This window comes from Elephantulus edwardii, unplaced genomic scaffold, assembly GCF_000299155.1.
Source record: "Elephantulus edwardii isolate Elephantulus edwardi_28Jun2011 unplaced genomic scaffold, EleEdw1.0 scaffold00082, whole genome shotgun sequence".
Classification (NCBI taxonomy): domain Eukaryota; kingdom Metazoa; phylum Chordata; class Mammalia; order Macroscelidea; family Macroscelididae; genus Elephantulus; species Elephantulus edwardii.
Window position 1 is genome coordinate 12,257,967 of NW_006399832.1, and position 15,805 is coordinate 12,273,771.

Here is a 15,805-nt window from a genome sequence, read left to right on the forward strand (position 1 = left end):
ACAACAACAACAACATTAATAATTACACAAAAGTAAAAGTTTATCTAGCAGACTAGCTGTTCAAATTGATTATGGGAGAAATGTGGTAACATGCTCTTTATTTTAAAGATTAACAGCCTTAAAACCCGTACACTGTTCTATAGGTAGATTTCTCTGAATTGGAATAAACTTAATGGTAACAAATGTTTCTTTAAAAATGTGCTAAGTCCTTAGGACATAGGGTGAACAAGATCTTCTATCTATCCTTCAAATTGTGTACTCACTCATTTACTCACTTACTGCCTCAGAGCGGTAGAGACGCTCCGTTAATGGTCAAGTCTGTAAACAGACAGTATAGGTGGTTATCCAGCTTTCTTGCAAAACTAGTGGAGGATTTGAACCACCAGAGAGGCATGATATTCAATAATCTTCTTCAACACTACAATCTAAAGACATTGATTTAATGCTTTTCTCCAACACTACAATCCAAGGACATTCTGTCACCTTGTTAATTGTCCAACTTTCAAATGCTTAGCAGGTAATTGAAAAGATTGTGGTTTGAATTAGGTGCATCTTAGTCTTTAAACAGACATTGTTGCTCCTTAACCCTTTGGCAAAGTCCTTGGCAGGAGATTTTCTCAATTCAACGTGTCTTTTGATTTCTTGACTACTGGTACTAAGGGCTGGTACCAAGTTTTGATATTTTGACTCTTGATATCAAGTGACTATGGGTCCAAAATTGTTAACTTCAATCTTGTCTCCATCTATAAGATGTCTATTGGTCTAATGGTGAGGGTTTTGGTCTTTTTATGTTGAGATGTATTCCATATTGAAGGCTATAGTTGCCTTGATCTTCTAGAGAAAGTGTTTTGAGTGTTATATGCATAATGTAAGTTGTTGATGAGTCTTACCCAATCATGCTGCCACATTCTTCTTCAGAAAATTCAGTTTCTCAAATGATTTGCTCAGCATACAGACTGAATAGGTATGGGAAAAGGATAAAACCCTGACTGCTTAGTAAAGAAAGGAAAAATCTAACATAAACATATATATATTTTCTCAAGGTAACAAAGTACCAGTTAAAAACACTCCCCACTCCCTGAAAGCATGAGTCAGTTTGCCATATGCAATAATTGTTAGAACAACTAGAACATCTTTTTTAAGAGGTATATGTTTCTTAGAAAATATTTTCATTATTTCCATAATTGACAGGACTTTATCAGTACAACAGAAAAATATGAATCATTTGAGAAGTAATTTTAATACTGGTTAAATTGTCATTCTGGTATGTTAGTGGATTGAGTTAAAGTGAGTACTACCTCAAATTATCACAAGGCGGCAGCACATCTACAGTGTAAATGTAATTATCAAGGGAAAATATTGTGCAGTTAGGATGTTTTAAGAGTTTATACCTACTGTGCATTATATATGTTTTTCTGAATATATACTCCCTAATTTAAAAGTGATTATTTCTGTTTCATCCTTACTACCAATTTGAAAAACTTAAAATGAAAAAGTTTACATTTTTAACATATAACTGGTTTTAATATATTCTGGATAAAATAAAAACAGGATCACTAATGGAGAAACGATATAGTATTCTCAAAATAGCTATTGCTGTGATGTTGGCTTCAACTTGTGATGTTAGGAATTTTGCTCCTCTTGACCCACCCCCACGATGTTTCATGTGTTTGAGTCCATTTTGCTGGTTAATAAAACCACACGGAGCTCAGGTGTCACAGTCCAAAGGGAATGGCTCTACTAACCCTAAAAGGCACGTCTTTCTGGCTATTCAAAGTCACTAGCTGCTCTGTGGTAAAAAAGGCGGGAAGTCTCCTCCCGTACGATTTATAGTGCTGGGAGAAACCAAAAGGAAAGGCAGTTACAAGTTCGTTTGGACAGAAATGAAAGGTAAAATTGCAGTTTAAAAATGTTCTATAAACTTGCATCTTGATCTACATGTTTTGGTTGGGCTAATTTATTGATCTCACTTAGGAGAATAAATTTAGTAACTATTTGATTTTAGAAGAAAATGGTTGAGATAACCCTGGGAGTCTATGTATAAACTAGTTATAGTGAGTTTAAACTGAACTGTCGGCTTGTCAGAATTAGCAAATAATAATATAGAACACTGCTTTACATTTGAAATCTTGATGAACAATTTTTTAAAAGAGTAAGTGTGTTCCATGTAATATTTGGGACATGGTTATACTAAAAATATTATTTTCTCTTGATCTGAAATTGAACTTTAGCTGGCTGCCTTGTATTTTACCTGGAAACTACAACAGGGGATAAGAAAGAAGGACGAAAGAAAAAAACATATTGCTGGGTAAACCAAAGAAATTCAGATTATGAACTTTAAATCTGACCTAAGGTTTAGAAGTCTTGGAAACAAGGAGCTAATTATAAATGAACTAGAACTAGCCTGCATTCTGTGGCAAAGTCATTTATATGCTAAGCTAAACAGCGTGGACTATGGTTAATCAAGTACTCTGGTGAATTACCCTCTATACTACACATTGATTGCTGACTTGTAAGCTACAACATATATTTAAAGCTAGCACAGTATTGGACAAAACTGAATGAATAACTTCAGTCAGACATATTGGGTACACCTCACATTACCCAACCTCAGGGTTATCATTATGGAAATCTGTCTTTACGGCATTAAGGTTGGGAAATGCTATTTTGGTTTTAGTTCAACAAATATATCTGGCGCCTTTATATACAGGACTGATTAGTACCTTGAAACAAAGGCTTAATAAAACACTGCTGATATTTGATTCAGTGAACACTTATAGTCAATAAAATACATGTTAAAATCATGCCTAAAGAATAGAAAAAATGGATAGTCCTCAGGGGGTCCCTAAATTCTGGGCCAACTACACCTTTGTTTTAACTGGGGCTGCTCTCTATCATATGTTTCCAAACGTCACTTTAATGTCATAGACTCTGTCTTTCAATCAGGACGACTCCTATGCTTTATAAGTGCTGAGAGGAGCAAACCCAAATCAACAGGACACCAAATCCTGGCTTTTCACTTATCTGTTCAATTCTGACACTGCAGAAACAAGCAGCACTACTTTCTTGACTCTACCACCTGGAATCAGAGCTCAGATGTTAAAGGTTATCAACTTAAAGGTTACTGCCAAGTTAGAGGACACTATAGGCTGGCAAGCAGGCCTATGCCTTCAACCATCAGCTTAGGAGGCCACATGGAATCACGACTTCAGACCTGCTGGCTACATTCAGGATCTCCCCACTTCCCTTTCAGGATACCAGCATCCCTCACTTCTGACCCATTTGTTCCCACTGATCTCTCCAATTTGAGAAGTCATTGCAACATCTCACTCACAGAACAAACTCACAGAAAGTGCTATTTTTAGAATTACAGTTTTTTTACAATTAAAACCATATAAATAAAAATTCCCAGTATGGAGTTTATATTTTCAAAAAGGATGAATCACTCTCCTCCATGCCTTTCACCAACTAGGAAGCCCATGGAGCTTGAGTGACCGAAGCTTTTCTTGGTAACTTTACAATGTAGTCACAATGGAGCAGTCATGGCATAGACATGATTAATGAAATCGTTCTGCCTATTACTGAGCTTAAATAATATCAACTAACATGCAAGTAGTCTTTCTGGTCAGGCCAACCTTTACTTATTAGCACATATCCTCTGGTGTGATCTGGAGGCCTAAATAATGAAGTCATCTCAGTTACTCAAGAAAGTCTAAAGATTTTTAATCTCTTTTGTATCTCTCAAAAATCAAGCGGGAAAAAATAAAATTTCTTGGGGTAAGGTTAACAGTTGTATTCAACTCCCACGAATACCTGGCTATCTTATGAATACTTTCAAAATTAGACCTATCATCTTCACCAATGACCTTTTTTCCATTATATTTTCCCAGTCTTAGTGAGTTATATCCTTAATCATCCACTCTCAAAATTTCCACATTACCCTAGACTTCTCTCCTCAATGACTCCACTGTAAATAGGTTGATTCATTGCGTTGGGATACTACCTCTCCCCTCCTAGTTTTACTGGTTTTTACTAACAGTATCTTCAGCAGTTCGCATCTACCAGAGGCTCTGCAGGAAAATGATGAGCACTTCCTACCAAGATTTACAGCTTTGGAAAGCCAATGAGGGTCATTGTGAGTTGACTTATGAAATTGGCTCTATGACAATAAGTTTTTTTGAGTTATCTTTATTTGTCAATGTCAATATCACAACAATGAAGTTGAAGTCTTAATGGCTAAAGGACAGATGTGTAGCTCAACTGTTATATGTTATTAGAACACTGACTAATTTCCTGTCTCTTAGGACTTCTGACACAAACGTCCTGGTTGACCAACTTGTTGCCTGTAGTGTGTTGACACATGGCAGTTTTTTGATCAAGAAATCATAATAATGAGCAAATGAGAATAAATATTTTTACTTGATAACATCAGCATTTTATGCACTGCAACACTAAGTAGTAGGTATAGCTAATGATAAAATATACACAAAATAATAGAAAGAGATCATAAGTTATAAGATAAATATGTGGTACACTTCCCAGACAGCATTTTAAAAAAATATATCATCTTAATAAAGTAAAAAAAGTAAAATAAAATGTGGTACATCTAGAACTACCTGTACTCATTGGATCTCAAACTCTGACTCACAGTCAGAATAACTTTGAGGCTGTAAATTTTAATGGGAGGAGACTGCCCATTCATTTACAGTGGCAGATTTTTTTGGTTAGCAACAAACCATGCTCCAAGTAGGCTAAGAGGTCTTACATTCTTCTAATTTTCTCTCTAAACGGCTTTCTTTCCTCTAGTCTTTCTGTACACTTGTTGTTGTTGTTGTTATGTGCCGTTAAGTCGCCTGCGACTCATAGCGACCCTATGTACAATAGCCCTAAACTCTGCTCTGTGCTGTGCCAATCGCACTGTCTCTGACACTCCCATCCTGATTATCCCAGTCACTGAATCAATCCACCTCATAGAGGGCCTTCCCCTCCTGCGCTGTCCCTCCACCCTCCCAAGCATGATGTCCCTCTCCAAGGACCGGTCTCTCCTCACAACATGTCCAAAGTATGTTAGACGGAGCCTCAGAATCCTTGCCTCCAAGGAACCACCCAGTTTAACCCTTTCCAGGACAAATCTGTTTGTTTGCCTAGCAGTCCATGGTATTCTCAATACTCTTCTCCAACACCACAGCTCAAAGGCATCAATTCTCCTTCTATCCTCCTTGGTCATTGTCTAACTCTCTGATGCATAACAAGTTATTGCGAAGACCATAGCCTGTATCAGACGCACCTTAGTCTCTAGAGAGACACCATTGCTCTTCAGTACTTTGGAGAGGTCCCTAACAGCAGACTTTCCCATGGCAATGCGCTTTTAATTTCCTGGCTGCTGGTGCAAAGACTGTTGACTGTGGATCCAAGCAAACTAAAGCTGTGTACAATCTCAATCTCTTCACCATCCATCCTGATGCTGCCAATTGGTCCAGTGGTGAGAATCTTTGTCTTCTTGACATTGAGCCTCAATCCATATTGTAGGCTGCAGTTCTTGACCCTCTGCAGCAGGTGCTTCAGGTCCTCTTCAGTTTCAGCAAGCAGGGTTGTGTCATCTGCATAACGCAGATTGTTGATAAATCGTTCACCAGTCTTGACCCCACATTTCTCCTCATAGAGCCTAGCCTCCTGGATAATTTGTTCTGCATATAATCTGTTCTGTATACTTAGAGTTTCTTATAATTAATAACTAATTTTATATCACTGCTGTTACAATCTTAATTATTATCATTTAAGCCTGAAAAGTTTTTATGGATTTAAAATTGCCCAGGGGAAAAGAGAACCTGATAAAGACACACACACTCTATGAAATGGCATAGATCTAATTTCAGAGAAAGAGGTGGAGAGATGTTTGGACATCTGAAATGCAGGCACGCAGGAAGGAAATTCGCCGATGGAGCTCCAAGTTCAACATCATATTGGGCTTTGGCAGTGAAGCATTTAGAGGGTACTGATTGTCAGTTCATATTTTCCAGCTAAGTGAATAATGTAAGTGAATGTGCCTTCTTTTTAAGGCTATAGGAAAGAATGAGTAGTGGGGGAGGAAATCAACTCTTTAAATCAGGGTCATCAATTCAAAAATTAAACATCTGATAAGTACATCTTTATAATGCCACACTGGTATCTTATAGGATAATCAAACTATACAAGCCTAATCAAAGATATGTCATGCTAGCAGCTGCTCAAATGATTTGTTCAGCATACAGACTGAACAGTTATGGAAAAAGGATAAAATAGATCTGAACCCTGTACTATCATACTGATATAGGTACATTTTGGAGACAGTTGAGCCAGAGCATTTCTTAAATGCAAAGATGATGAAGCTTCATTTCACATACTTTGGCCATGCCGACAAGAGAGGCTATTTCTTGGAAAGAAATATATTGCTTGGAAAGGTAGTGAGGGGTCAGTGAAAGGCAGGAAGACCGTCAATGAGATGGCTTGACACAGTGGCCACAGCAATTCACTCAAGTCTGTCAAAGATGATGAGGATGGTACAGGATAGGACAGGGTTCAGGTCTGTTTCTGATAGGGTCGATATGGTCGTATGTGATGACACCTAACAACAACAGAACATGACTGTCATTAGACTAAGAGAACTAGTGGCACTTGGCTGCTAACCTACAGATCAATGGTTTGAACCCACCAGGTGCTCCCTGGGAGAAAAGTGAAACCATCTGCTTCTGTAACAATTTACAGCCTAAATCTATTGCGAGAGGGAACTGATTGGGTGGCAGTGGAGCAATGGGATTGAGTAAAGGTCCCTGGATGGTGCCAGCTGCTTTTGTGGTGCTACAGGTTAACAACAACAACAACTGACTCACAGCTGATTGTTCAGTGGATTTTCTGAGGCTGTAATGCTCATGGGAGGAGATGTGATTCATACTTCTCTGTCTTTGGGTTGGCAGCGAAAGTCCTTACCCATTAAACTGTAAGATGATCTTCCAGTTGATAAGACTCATAGCGACCCTATGAACAATGATCTGAACTGTCCTATTCTGCGCCATTCTTATCTTCCTGGATATTCAATCCACTGCTGCAGAGCGGATGTCTATCTCGTTGACTCTTCCTCTGTTTTCCTGGCCCTTTATCTTTCCAAGGATGATGTCCCTTTCCAAGGAAGAGCCTCTCTTAACATGTCCAAAATACACATGCTGAAGCTTCACCATCTTTGCATTCAATGAACATTCTGGTTACACTTTCTCCAAGACAACTGTTTATTCTTTTGGCAGTCCATGGAGTATTCAGCACTCTTCCTCAGCACTACAACTGAAATGCACTGCAGCCATTAAAAACCCCATGGGTACAGTGCTACTCTGAAACACCAGGAGCCACTATGAAATGGAATTTCAGGTCACTGGTAACAGGTTTGATTTTTCTGGTTGTTATGTAGTATGGCACTCTGGTGGCCTAGTGGTAAGAAGCTGTGCTATAATTTTGAAGGCAAGTTTAAATCTGCCAACTGTTCTGTGGGAGAAGGAGGAGAATCACCTTCTGTGATCAGCAATCTCCTTCTTTGCAACTCCACAGCACACAACATGTTTTATGTTAATCCAGCATAAAATAGGTTAAATATTTAAACCAATGACTCTGGTGTTATTTTTCTAAAACAAACATGCAAACAAAATGCGTATTCTTTCAAAGTTAGTACTCCAGTACAGACATCCACATGTCTTTGAAATCAAGCTCAGAATCTGAGCATATATTTTAAATGATGTCATCTTTGTCCTGTATTTTCAATGTAATGGTTAATTAACTCCTCTGTTTCCACCATGCATATCTCAGTTTTCTGCTTTCAGCTCATTCGCATTCAGGAATTCATGGACTAAACAGGTAACTTTGCACTGCTCTCTCCCTCTATTCCTAGATTTGGGGGCTATCTTTATGGCTTGAAAGAGTAGAAAACGAGAAAATAGGACTGCTATCCCTATCCCAAAGCAAGTCACAGTAATGAAGGATTGGAGGAAACTTGGAGTGTAGATGAGTAGATTAGAACAACCGAAGAGCATTCAAAAAATAAAAACTGCATTCCACTCAGGAGAAGAAGGAAGAATGACCTGGGTCAAGCCCTACGGGCCTGGGAGTTTAAGAAGAGCAGGTTCATCAGGCTTAACTAATGTAAACCAGAGATTAACAAGAGCCAGACAAGGTCCTCCAAGTCTCTGGAAACAGACTTTGAGGGAATACCTCTCTTCTCCCAAGAGGAATGGGGGTAGCTATAAAATGAAAGACTTTAGCCTACTAAATCAGGTTGAATCACATTTTTTGATGTCAGAATGGAAAAGCTTGCAGACATTCAAAATCTGTTTTGCAGAAAACAAAATGTTTACTCCACAGAGATAAAAGACTTGGAATGTAAACACACTCACTGACTGAAAAGCAGTCACACTGACAGGGCAATCAGTCATTCAAAGGATGGGGGAAAGGGAGACTTATCAGATGCTCTGGGGTGAGGGGTGAGAGCAAGAGGAGTCTCACTTTAAGCGTGGGAAGAATTGGTAAGAAGACAAGAAAGGAAACCTTCACCCACTTGACAAATTCTACTAGAGATTCACGATATGAGTCCTCCTGTTTCTTCCATTTGCTTGTGAACTTCTCGAGACCAGCTTCTCTGCCGCACCTACCACAGAGCCTGTGGTGCAATTGGTTAGAGTGAAATCATTCTTGTTGATAGTTCCTCCTCCACAGCACTGATTTTGAGTAAAGTGACACCACACAGCGGGTAGATTTCTTACCCAGTGTCGGCTGCTGTACAAAAACTCAAAGTCCCCTAAAAAGGAAACCTGTTTCAAGCCAGCATCTGCTTGCTGAGATTGGAGGTCAGTGAGTAACAAATTTATCCTTTTCTCTCCTTTGTCTTACTTGGACAGTTTCACTTTCAAGCTCATTTTCAGAATTTGTCTTGATTAATACAGATTTGCTAACACTGTGACCATTAAGCCGTATATCCTACAAAGAGCTAACTGGAGTCATAACTCACATAAATCCTCAAGAAAAGCTTTTAAAAAACTCCCACTACAATAGTCAGATGAATTCATCTTCTATGACATTCTAATTTTTTCCCCCAAAGAGTGGTCTTCTATGTAATTCTTTATGCTTAGGATTGTTAGCTATTATGACAATTTAATGGAAACAAGATTCTTGTTTTGAAAGTGCATAGATAGGAAACAGGTGTAGATGAATATATTCTGCTAATCATTAGTGTTTCTACCCACTGTTATTGAATCCATCCTGACTTATATTAACTCTCCATCAGATTCGTTGGGCTGTAAATCTTAATGAGAGCAGTCATCGTGGTTAGCACCACAAGATGCAGCCCACTAAGATACCACAACTGTTAAATTTCTGTTGTTGTGGTGTGCCAGCAAGTTGGAATCCACCCATCGCTGACCCTCCAGTGGGTTTCAGAGGCAGTAAATCACATGGAAGGAGGTTGCCCATCCTTCTTCCGCAGAGCAGGAGATTCCAAATGAGTGCGTTTGGGATTATGGCACAGCTTCTTAGCACTACACCACCAGGGCCTAATTTATTAATAATTACTAAATTATCTACTAACTTATTAGTTATTTGCTAAATAATGAATATTGTTAATACAACCACTTCATAACAAGTCAATAGCAAATTTATTAATCTAAATTATCTAAATTATGCCTCACTAAGCCAGTTGTCATGAAATTCATCTCCTCCTCACTGCAGTCCCGTGTGTAACAGAATAGAACTATGCCCTCTCCAAATTTCAGTGACAGATTTTTCTGAAGTAGGCTGTCACATTTTTCTTCCAAGGCACAAGTCCATGAATTCAAAGCATCAACCTTTCGATAAATAGACAAATGTGAAAAGGGATCTTTATTAGTATCATTACCTATTTAATAATGTCAGTAAAATCTGAATAATATGCGATCATATGTTAATATGTAGTTAACACTTAAGAGTAGGCATTAGTCATCTATTTTTAATCTAGAACAGTAAGCTCTACAAAAATTTATTTCTTCTTCAGGATGAGTGATTCAAGAACCTTCCATGAACTATGTCACCTGAAAGAAACTCAAAGCTATCTTAATAGTGAAGTATGGTTGTGAAAATAGATCCTTACGGAAGCAGAGAGCTGCCTGTAAACCACATAACCCAAGAGTAAACCAACTTTAAATGCATTGAGTATTTAATAAACTTATAAGTGGTGCTTTTGATTTTAAATGATGGAAGTCATTTACCGATCTTTCTAGTCTCTGCATCTACCACAATGTCTGGCGTATAACTGGTGTTAAAAAATGCCCAGTGAACGATTTTTTTTAAAGCCGGTCTTCTTTGATTTATCCACTAGGTGGCATACAGGGACCATGCTTCGCACACCAAACGGCCACAGAACCTCCCATTCATAGTGTAAATAAAGAGCTGCATTATTAATTTATACCATCTCAACGTCCACTCTACACCTAATATTTGTTTAACCAGCTGTTTCCTCTAATCCTCCTTAAACACTATTGATTAAAACCCTAAGTGTATTCAGGTATTCACCCCTCCCCACATTTCCCCAAGCACATTTTGTTACCTTTAAATGACAGGTTAAGCATATTAGATGATATAGGCTAAGTACCTTGGTTACTTATAATGGAGGCAAGGTGTCAACAATTTAATTAGAAGAAATGAAAGAGTATCATCATGTCAAAATGATTTTAAATTTGTTCAGTATTTTGTCGGAATTTTGATGGCCAAAATACTATTACTTTAAACAAAATATAAGCTATAAAGCATGCACAGGTAAAAGGAAATGAGAAGGAAACTAGTCTTTTATGAAATTGGTATTTATTTTCTGAGCATGGCTCCTGTTCACTTTTATGAGATGAAGATTCTAAAGACTTCAACTGCTCAGAATATACAAATATTCCACACCCAAAGTTTCAAAAGACAGGACTGTTTAGTAGATCATTTACTTATAAAGTATCTTCATACTCCAACCCTATTTATCCTGGATGTGTTACTCATTCCCAAAGGAAGGAAAGGGAAGTGAAACCATGAGGAATATAATGAATTGATTCTTCTCTATGAAAGTCTTTTCAGTACTTCTAAATTACAGTGTCAGTCATGCCTCAGAGAGACAGGGCTTTGCTGAAAATAAATGGCTTGCTTTATAAGAACACAGGCTTCCTCTCTTTTTCATCCCATAGAGAAGGCTCAGCTTTACTGGGCACTCATGTTGAGAGATTGGTCTCTGGGTATATTCCCCATTTTTAAGTTGTTGGTTTTCTCTTACTTAGTTATCTCTATGTGAAATTACTTGTTTATCTAATTTTCCTATTTTTAAGCTGTTTTCAATTTAGTGAAGGGGTTACCTAAATATGTAAACTCCTTCCCTTTACTGAAACAGTTAAATTATTAAGAAGAGATAATGCAAAACGGTCTAGGCACTTAAATACTTTAGGCTTCTTTGGCGTATATCCTATTTTACTAAATAGAAGAAAAATGCAGCTTTCATTGGAATCAAAAGAATTAAAATTAAGAACTGATGTGAAATTTCACACTAAAAGTTACCCAAAGAGAACTTTGATGATATATTTTTTGAAGAACAATGCTTTCCTTTTATTATTTCATTAAAACACTGAAGTCATTGGAGTGTGTATAAAATTGCTGTGAATTTAGTACATTGAAACAGCCAAGTAGAACTGGTTACCAGAAAACCACATTTGCAATGAATAAATATTATATTTCATTTTAAAATTAATTCACTGACTCCATTTCTAAAGAGGTGCTAGCTTCCAAGAAACCAGCTTAGTATGTTTGATTTTATGACGTCACACTGGAACATGAACAGGAACACTTTCCACCCTAAAAATCCCCAAATGTCCTGACAACTTTGTGTATTTTTCCAGTGACAAATAAAAGAAAACAACTTATTTTCAAAAGAATAAACCATCTTATTTTTTAATCCAAAAGTTATTTTTAATGAAAGAAAACACTTCACCTAAACACCAAAGTGTTTAGGCTTGCTTTGGGTGCAAATAATTCCATCAAATTATGTTTAAAAGAACAACTATGATTTTTAGCAAATTTTCAGCACAGGAAAATTCTCCATCAACACTATTCTATGTACAAATGCATTGTAATTCTATGGCCTTAATTTCATCATAGGTTGGGAAAACCTAGACCCCAAATGGTTAATATTTCAAAAATTTTTAATCTAACAGGTACATTTTTGAGCCCACATAAGTCAACACATCACCAAAAAGAAAACTCATAAATCTGGAATGGACATTCCCATTCTTCACCTCTTCTTCAGCCTACACTATTTTTTTTTTTTAAATCTCAGGTGCTATAAAAACGCTTTGCTGAAATACAGATGGAAAAGTCACCACTGGAATCCAGGATTCCACCAGATTTACAGCAGCACTAGAAAAAAAGCCAGGCTATTACAGCTAATGCTTTTCACAACTTTAGACTGAGTCCATTTATTGTAGTGCAGTACTTTATCTGACAAAATAAACCTTAAAAATCAAAGGGAAGATGTTGAGATGTCATGTTAAACTCAAATGAAAATTAAAGAAAAGAAGGAAAATGTTTCTAACATATACATAGATCAAGCTATGAATTGTTCTCTGGAATCTTGATGGCATCAAGGTTTGACCCAAAGAAGAAAACAAAGTTCTGGAAGTTTTACCTTGTTCCGAATTCCAGAAGGTCAGATGCTCTCAAGTCCTGCTGATGTTGGAATCTGGAGATGAAGTGAAGCTAGCGCTCTTTCCCCTCACCTTAAGTTTGTCTCTGTTGAGTGTGTGTGCGCATGTGTATGAGTTGGAGAGTGAGTGTGTGTGTGTGTGTGTGTGTGTGTGTGTGTGTGTGTGTTCGCAGAATGTCTCTTTGTGGCTCTGGATGGCAGAGGTCCTGATCCTGGGAAGAAGGAGGCACTTTCTCACTAAAAGCAGAAGAAAAGCAAAGCGTCACCAGGAAAGTTCTACCAGATCCCCTAATTACAGCCTAACGTGCACTTCTTGCAAACTTCAGGGAGGAAGGGAGGGGCCGCGCTGAGCCCAGACCTTGTAAAACAGCAGCCTCTTAGATGACTTCCCTCTCTGCTCACATCCCGAGTGTCCTGCTCTGGAGTTCAGGAAAAGCCTTAGCTACAACCACAAGCCCTCCACCCACACCACACCTCCGGCGCCCTCACCACTCATAAGTCTATCCAAATTGGGTGGGGAATGGGGTTCAGTGAAATGATCTGTGGGGCAGTGGTGTGAGGCAGACCCACTGGCACACTCCATTTTCGTTTTGGTTTGGTATTTTCTTTTTAAAACCTGTGCCTGAAAAGAAAATCCATCCAAGAATGTGAGAAGCCCACTCTCCCATCCCAACGTAGTTTGAGGATAGCAAAGTAGAGAGACCAGGAAAAGGTAGAACAGATAGTTTTTAAGACGGCTTTTCTACCCAAAATGTCACAAGCCTATCTTTCTTCTTTACTGGATGCAATATAAAAATTAAGTGTAGATGTCCATTAACAAGCTGTTTTAGTATCTTTGTACGACAGACCTCAAAGAACCTGGATTTAGATACAAATAGAATGAGGAATGTGAGGGAGTTGGGTGGGGTTGGGTTATGGATCCATACCGGGGATTAGAACCAGATGGGCAAAAAGCGCGCGCGCGCGCGCACACACACACACACACACACACACACACACACGCGCGCGCGAAGATGCTAGGGTGCACGGAAAAACGCCTCCTGAACAAATAGACATTTATTTATAACTCCGGGGAGAGTATATAGGTCCATTGATTCCCGCCTTAAGTAACCAAGGGTTTTGGAGAGGAAATGGCTTCATATTTCAATAACAGAGCCACCTTTGATGAAGCCTAAGGAGGGGGAAAAAAAGAAACACACCGCAGGAAACTAAAGGCTGTTGGAGCAGCGGTGGGGAGGAGGGTGCGGGTCAGGCTCGGGACTGAGGACAAGCAAACCGCCTGAGGGCCGTTTAGCCGGAGAAGGAGCCTGAGAACCGCGGCGCGCGCGCAGGGCGCAGGGACAGGGACAGGGACCCCGCCTGCGGCGTGCGGCGCTGCTCCTGGCCGCCGGAGAGGCGCAGACTGGTCAGCAGGCTCCTCCCTGGCTGTTGCCTCGGTCGCTTCCGCTGGGGCACATTGGGACCCGGGACACTGGAGGGCCAGGAGCCGGTGGGCAGGGTGCAGCTGGGTCTGGGAAATTCGTGGAACTGAGGAGCTAAGGAGAGGAGGGGTCTTGGGGGGCAGGAAGACGTGTGAAGTAGGCCGGTGATGTGCTGGCGGGGCAGAGGACTGGCGAAGTAGGGGCATGTGGCGCAGTGACTGATGTGACCGGAGGACCCAAGTGGTAAAGGTTCAGTAGAGAAGGCACGCTCTGTGCGGAAGGCAGCGAGCGGCGCTATTGTCTTAGATATAAAGCCTAAACCACTATCTTGGTGGCTGTTTCTGGCTCTGGACAGAGGCGAGAAAGAGATCTCAAACTTGGGGGGGGGGGGGGGGGGGGGGGAAGCAGCAGATTCGTCCTGCCTTTTCTTGATATATTTCACCCCTTAATGGCACCAAACTCGCCCTGCCCTTGCCATTCGCGCCTGTGGTAAATTAGCACGTGCTCCTTTGGAAAAAATTGCTTTCCAAAGAATAACTACTCACACAGTCTTCCATTAAAGATCTTGGTATTTGAAATGAAATAATAAAGAATCCTCTAAAAGGCGACTCAATATCATTTTGGAATTCCAATTGCTAGGCAATGAGTCTCTCTTCAAGTTTTGGGGTTTTCTCCTCCACACAGGAAACAGCCAAAGGTTTTGTAATTGTATGTTGTTAATTTCATAGCTATTGAGAGAGCTATAGTTATGTTGGCTCCCACATTAGCTGCCAATAAAAAGTAAGACACATCTCTGCTTTTCCACTGTGAAGAGATTTTTAATGCCAGTTTGGGTAAATGTTTGAGGCGGTCTGCATTTTAAAGAACATAAAAGAAATTAAACAAAAAAATAATAGTGCATTTTTTTTTTTAATATGAAAGCATCATAAAGATGGTGAGACTGATGACGCATGGCTATTGAACCATATAAAGATGTCTTAAATGCTGATTTCTGTTTCCTTGGCTTAAAAATGGAATTTCTGGGGGCTGCCTATGGAGAAAATCAGATCAGCCTGACCGTAGAAGGCACTTACTTCTTATTTTGGAGTTTTGACATTTATTCCAGCTATGGCAAAAATGGGGAAAAAAAATTCTTTCCAAAAATTGTTCAGTCGCAAACAGAGACGATCTGTTTTGCAACTTGAGACACATCACAGTGAGTTTAGATATATGTACATATAAACATTTTTTTTCAGCTATACCCCCCAAATCGAAATAATGCAAGGGAAAAAACCATTCCAGTCGAGTTGTATATGTTTCCCAAAGTAATGACAATTGCTTACCTTTACTCTCAGGACAGGAGTTATCCTGTCAGTACCCCACAACTCCACTTCCAACCTCCCCTTCCCTCTTGTCTACTTATTAGTCTTTGTTAAAAAGAGCTACAGTATTTTTAATCACAAAAATTTGACCTGCCAATAGTGTGTGCTTTAAGGGTTTTCAGACTTAATTTAGTTGACCTTACATACATACCTGTCATTTGTAGGTTTCTATTGCTTTTAACTACTTAAATTTACATTGGAATAAGCTTTAAGAGTTTGTGGTGGTGTTTTAGTGTTTTGGGTTTGTTTTATTTTTTTAAATTCCTTGTTTAGTGACTCAATGTTCAGCTAAATAGAGGTATAGAATT

General features: G+C 39.1%; 1 protein-coding gene across 1 annotated transcript in view; it reads right to left on the reverse strand.

The window, feature by feature from the left end:
* HAPLN1 (hyaluronan and proteoglycan link protein 1) overlaps positions 1–12,788 on the reverse strand; it is a 134,661-nt gene extending 121,873 nt beyond the window's left edge. The window contains exon 1 of the mRNA XM_006889873.1: positions 12,698–12,788. The gene's annotated coding sequence lies outside the window, so the exon portion shown is untranslated. The remainder of the gene's footprint in view (positions 1–12,697) is intronic.
* Between the last annotated feature and the right edge of the window lie 3,017 nt (positions 12,789–15,805).